The sequence below is a fragment of the Cynara cardunculus genome (assembly GCF_001531365.2).
Source record: "Cynara cardunculus var. scolymus isolate 2C chromosome LG 6, CcrdV1, whole genome shotgun sequence".
Lineage (NCBI taxonomy): Eukaryota > Viridiplantae > Streptophyta > Magnoliopsida > Asterales > Asteraceae > Cynara > Cynara cardunculus.
The window spans coordinates 18973748-18981114 of NC_037533.1; positions in this window are offsets into that span (position 1 = coordinate 18973748).

Genomic DNA, 7367 nt, shown 5'->3' on the forward strand with positions numbered 1-7367 from the left:
CATACGAGGGTCATCATGAAAAAGTAAACTGTATCACTGTTAACGCAAATCATCTTTCGAGTTTCAGATAAAACTGTCTCGTGGCTTGTTTGTTTTTTGGAAAAAAAAACTCTTAATGCCTCTTAAGTTTGAGTCGATCGGACGTTTTTGTTGTCAGACCGTTTGATTTGTTTTTTTTTTTAAATAAGAGCTGAGAAGCTCTTACCGTCGTCTGAAATTTTAAGGTGCAAAACTCGACTTATGACGAGGTATATTGTTTTTTTAATAAAATTAGAAAAGTGCTCATATAATACAATGAGATATATCTTAATTTTAATGTTTCGTTTTATTCTTTATCTTTGTCGATATAATACGTTTTTTAGTGGTATTGAGAAAACGATAATGTTTTTATTTTTGAATAAAATATAAATTTTAAGATATCATAAAAATTTAAAAAGAAAAATATATATCGACATTAATATCAAGTTTACTATTTAAAGTCCTTGTTTTTGTGTAATTTTTTTAATTCAATATTTTATTTATAATTTAAATTAGATTCAATAACGAAGTAATTTATTTATCGTTTAATAATATAATGTTTTATAAAGACAATAATTAAGTATTTTATTATAACTAATGATCATCCTAATCATATTTTGGATTTTTTATATTCAAAACGAGATATTTATCTCGTATTTGATTATATTTATCTATAATTAGTTACTCGGATTCAAAAATAAAGCTTTAATAAGTTGTTCTTACGCACAATTTACTTGTGATCTTGAATTTTAAGTAATATACACCAATAAATAATACATTGTGCATAAAAAAATGTTTTTAAGAGTTTTTGTCAAATGTTTTATAATACAGTATAGACATGCTCAACTTTTAAACTTCATGGTGAAAAAAGTATTTTGACAATTTAAACAATCGATCAATTTACAGATTTAGTAATTATAATATTATTGTTTAAAAATATCTTTTTGAATTAATTTATATGCTTATTTTCAACTCCCCGAAGCACTTTCGGCATCCAGGAATCCCTAACCGACCATAGAACCCTGTTCAATAAGCGGACGCGTTCCAAGGTATAAAGTGGGAGAGAAATCCATATTTGACAACTTAATATGCCCGATACAAGATATCGTATCAAAATATGTATAAGATGAACCGAAATTGAAATCCTAAACCAGTAAAAAAAAATACATAAATATTCGATGAATATTTGGTTTATTGCAAAATTTTGGCCCAAAAGAGTTGGCCCATTATTCTAGCCCATGTCTCATGCCTTTAAAATCCATCTATAAATTAGATCATCTAAATTTATACTGTATTATAAAGCATTAAACAAAAACTTTTAAAAATTATTTTTATGCATGAAATATTGTCTATTGATATATATTACTTAAAATTCAAGACTACAAGTAAATTGTTCGTAATTACAACTTATTATAGCTTCATGTTTAAATTCGTGTAATTAACTGCAGATAAAAATAATCAAATAGAGAATAACCATCTCCATTTAAATATAAAAAATCTAAAATATAATTATGACAATCATTGAGTTCTAACAAATACTTGATTATTACCTCTACAAAAAATTATACTATTAAACTAAAAAAAAATTAAGAAATAAATAAAAACGAGAAATTTTAATATAAATATATTTTTTTAATTTTTTATGATATCCTCATATTTATATTTTATTCAAAAAAAATACTAGTATTTTTTTCAAAACCACATAAAACGGTATTATAATATCACCTGAGACATAAAAAGCAAAAAAAAAAATTAAAATTAAGATGTATCTCGCTGCATTGTGCTATTACCCTTCCAGTTATTTCTAATGTATAAGAGCACCTCTTACACCTATGCTATTTTAGAAATCTGTACAGATCTGATTTTTTGTTCCAATAACTATCCTAAACTCTTCTTTAAAATAGAAAAGAGATAGAGAGAATGGAGAAATCTCTAAAATTAGAAGAAAAAAAAAAGGTAAAAACACGACTTATCAGTTGAAGATGCTCCAAGGAAAATCAAATACACAGCGTATTTCAGTAAACTAAAAATTTGGTTCATGTGGTTTGTTAAAGATAACACTGTTCGTCTCTGCAGTTTCGAAATGACAAGATAACGATTTGTGGTTTGCAAAAACGTCTGTATTTGTTCTCTCCCTTTAACGACAGTTAAAAAAAATTGTTATACGAATTATATTTTCATATTTTTTTATCATTTTTTTTATCCGTTACCCAATCAAAAGTCATATGAAGCAAAAGCATAAATTTGATTTTGATTGGGTAACGGAAAAAATGGGAAAAAGAATGAAAATGTCTCTCATTTAAGGATTTTTTTAACGGTCGTTAAAGAAAGCGACTAACCCACAAGAAAAATAGCAAGCCTTACAAGACTCGAATCTTATTGCCTATTGAACTAACCCACAAGCCACAAGGATACTTGCAAGTAGTGATGGCAAAAACCAGTCCCTAACCGGTCCCACACTTTTTGAAAACCGTCCATAACCGGTTCTTCTGTAACCGGTCCCGGTCGTAAAGGTGAAGACCGGTCAGACTCTATTACAACTGGTCATGGGCTGCCGGTCCCACCATTAAAAAAATTAGTTTTTTAATGATATATATTTTTAAAACATTATAAAATTTGTCGTACGGGCTACTCAAATACACTATAAAAATGCGTTTTATTATAATTAAAATTTCATTGTCTTACAAAAATTTATTATAAAATTATTTGAAAATACATTTATTCATCATTCTTCATCGGTATCCCTATGTCGGATGGATTTGAAGAGTTTCGGTATGAAGTGGAAACGAGAAATGAATACGAGCGGAATTCACAAAATATAGCGAGAAATCGAGAATTATGAACGTTTTTTTGCCTTTTTTTGCGAATTCAGAACTTGGTGTGTAACCCTCTCAATCTTATTACACATTATAGTGTTTAGAAGCCAAAAAAATACAAACAAAAGGTCAAAAACTGCTAGTTAACGACTATATTTAAAAAACAGTAATTTGTTATAAACGAATGGAACATCTGATAATTTTATTCTAGCTCACGGAGCGGCATACCGAAAAAGGGGAAATTGTTTTGGATAAAATCCATAGGAATCAATAGAAAAGGAAAATCTGTTATGATACACCAGATCCGGCTCGGTTATCGATAGAGTGAATAAATCTGTCATTTTTTGAAACCTCTATTCTGAACCAGGCCGGGCCGGTGTGGCCATAACTACTTGCAAGTTGCAACTAGAAAGGGTCCAACAATTTTAGCCCAATTTAGCAAGCCCATATGGCCCACCAATTAAAATGTTCAGGCCCAAATTGAATCATCAAGAATCAAGATTCATTTGTTCACATTTTTTAGTTTTTAGGTCTATTTTTAATTTAAGTAATATATCTTTTTATGTAAAAAAACAACAAATTTTAACCCCTTGAAATAATACAATTTCTTTTGTTAACCATGGTATCCGATTGGTGATCCGTTCATACGGTTCAAGTCTACATACATTTGAATCAGATAAAATTACCCTTTCATAAAAACTGGTGTGGCCCACACAGTAAGTAATAACATTGTTTTTCCAAACAGAGTTCTCTCACTCTGCAGCAAAAGAACCACATACTGTTTTGTCATATGTTTGATTATGGTTATATCAAAAACTAACAAATAAGACATTAAGGGGTTGTTTACTTGCGGCTTAATTAGGCTTATTGTTCTATCTGGCTTATTCGCACAGCTCATTTGGGTTGTTTACTTATGGCTTATTCGCACAGAATATGGCTTAATGACACAGATAAAAATGATGTGTTGTCCCCATTCAACCACAAAAATGACACTCATATCCCTTATTTAAAGCACCGCATCCTTCCCATATGAGACACCCCATCTTCGTCCTTTTTATGATTTTTTGTTTTGATGTTCAAATAATTAATACTGGGGGGTAAATCGGTCATTTATGTTATTCAGATAAAAAAAAAGTAAACGACAACACCCATTTATCCAGACAGACAAATTTATCCATACATAACTTAATAAAAAATTTGGTAAACAGAATGTAAGAAAATAAAATATCGTGTAGCAGAAATTGCGCATTAAGCCATGACATGCCACTGGCTTAACGCGACATTAGACGCAAACCTTGACCATGATAGTTTTCCCAACGAGCCTTTTAGAACATTGGTCTGGAGTAGTTCCCACTATTTTTGATAAGGAGGCTTCGACGGCTTAAAAGTATGTCGATGATCACTCTTCCGCACATATTTAGAAGATTATATATCGACAGTTGAGTTCCCTCCACGTTTCTACAAAAGGGTTGGGCACAACGAGAAGATATCCCACCTTGTCTTTGGGCTACGTCTAGGCCTTATCCAGTTTTCGACATATATTTAAGTAAATATTTTTAGTCATATCACTTGTAAATCAAACTATTTTATTTATTTGTGTTAATTATAACTATTATATGATATATATACATATATATATATATATATATATATATATATATATATATATATATATAACTATAAAATAACTGTTGTGGGTAACTTATTTAGTTCTGTTATGTTCAGTCCTAGTCGTACCAAAAACCAGACAGACACTTGTTATGTCCAGTCATGTCCTGTCTAGTCTTACCCTCTTGTCAAGTTTCAGCTGGTCCAATAATCTTAGCCCAATTTAGCAAGCCCATATGGCCTACCAATTAAAATATCCACCCCCAAATTGGATCATCAAGAATCAAGATTCCTTTGTTCACAAATTTTAGTTTTTAGGTCAATTTTTAATTTAAGTAATATATCTTTTTATGTAAAAAAAACAACAACAAAATTTAACCCCTTGAAATAATACGATTTCTTTTGTTAACCATGGTATCAGATCAGTGATCAGTTCATAGGATTTAAATCTACATACATTTGAATCAGATAAAATTACCCTTCATGAAAACTGGTGTGACCCACATAATAAGTAATAACACTGTTTTTTCAAACTGAGTTTCTCTCACTCTAACTCTACAAGAAAAGAACCATATACGATTTTTATTATAGATTTCAGGTATATATTGCATGTCAAATACAATTTAGAAAAACATTTGGTTTGCTTGAAATTTTTTAACTCAGGTAGTATAACGTGCCATTATCGAAGCGGAGTTCATTGCTTTCTTGAATCACGAGTTAAATATCACATGTCCCCGTGTAGGTATTAAGATCTGATGATAATATGTCATATATATTGGAATTAGAGAAGCTTCAATTTGTGGGTTGCTCACCTTTATCACGTTTCGGCATATTATTTCTCGTGTATTTTCTTGCATTCGTAATTCTTAACTCATACCCAATACCCCCTAGTGTGTAACTTGTCCTAATATGCTCATATATCTCTAAAGTTGGGTTCAGTGAGAAGTAGAGCTAAGATGAGAAGCGTAAGAAATGATCTCCTCATTTGGATGCACATTAGAATGAGATGCTTCCCGTATCAAACACGATTCATTTATATCTTCAATTAAGATTATATGGGCTTTAATAGTTTTTGCAAGTAGGATCTTGAATTAGATCATTCTTTAATCAAGGATTATTCACTTGACGTATTCTTTAAAATTTTATCTGTTGTGTGTGTGCATATATGTATGCACACACACGTGTGTGTATATATATAGGGGAACGTTCAAATAAAAACCACTCAGTTTGTAAAAACCGTGAAAACTTCATTCAACCAATCATAATTTTTTTCATTTTGTTCATTTTTTGTAATTATGAGAGGTTGATTAACCATTTTTATGGTGGAGGGTGTTAATCATGAATATTATCATCTTCATTATTTTAATTTTAAAAAAATACATGAAATAGTTTCATTAAATATTATACGAAACAATTTCATAACTATATATGAAAAACAAATTCATCAAAAAAAGTATTATATGAAACAATTTCATAAGATTAAACAATTTCTTAAATAAATTTCATAAGATTAAACAATAAAATCGACGTATGAGAGTGGTTTGAACCTCAATGACCAAAAGAGGATTTTTATTCCTCCTTGGATTTGAACGTGTGACCTCAGACACTTTTGACATTTGGAATTCAAGCTTAAACCAATCAGACACCACCTTTATGGCTAAGATTATGTATTTTTGCAAACTATACAGTATGAATACACTTTTTTTTTCGAAAATTAATATTTAATATATCATAAATGTTAGTCAACACCTCTAAACATTCTCATAATTGTTTAGTACAATTATTTAAAAAAAAGGTTTAATACAAGAAAGTATTTAATTCATGTACAATAAAGATGGGTTAATGACTTTTATGATTTGTAGTTGAAGTATTTATATTTCATGTTTTTAAATTTAATTTAATTAAAATAAAAACAATTTCAAAGTATCCATTCCTTTAATATAGAACTAAAATTATGTTTAAAAAACTAGGGTATATTGTATGAAAAAATAACGTACTTTAATTTGAATTTTATTTTGGGTAATGTACTTTCAAAACTTTCATTTTGGTACCTAAGATGTAAAATTTTAAATATTTAAGTACACTGATAACTGGTTGAAAACCACATTTAGATTAAAAAAAAATCTATGTCATTAACCACTTCAGCAAATAATATTGAGTTGGATACCACATCACTTGTCACATCAGCATGATAACCGGTTAATGCTTCAACCGGTTAATGTTGTGAAGGTAACATTCACAATGTTTTTGTTGTGAATATTCGTTTTTTTTTCAAGTGTAAAAAATTGGTCTCACATGTGTTACAAAAACAAGTTGGTCTCTCGTAAACCCAACCCTATATATATATATATATATATAGAGAGAGAGAGAGAGAGAGAGAGAGAGAGGGAAACTTGGGATCATATGAGGCCAAAGGTTTTTCGTGAGACCCGTAAGACCAATTCTCAACCCTTGGATCATGTTTAGATCTACAATCTGAACATTCATAATCACAAAATTGCCACGAGACTTCTCAATAATCACATAATTGCCACCGTGCAACTTTAGACTATTAGATCATTAGCTTATAAAGTTGATCAATGAACATAAATTAGTCTTACAGGTCTCATGAAAAACCCTTAGGAGGCGTTTGGTTCGTAGAATGGAATTCGATGGAATTGGAATTCATCAAATGAATTTGACTTTGAAGGAATTTGATGGAATTTGACCATGTCTTGTGATTGCGTTTGGTTGCATGGAATTGGAATGAATTTGGATTAGGGTAGGAATTTGTCGGATAGGAATTGAAATCCGAGGGTATTGCCGTGGAATGTAAAATCCACAAGTGAAGGAATTTATTGGAATTGAAAGAATTCCATCAGTTTTAATCCATGAACCAAACATTGTATTTGGAATTTGGTCAAAGGATTTGGCCATTGCAATTCC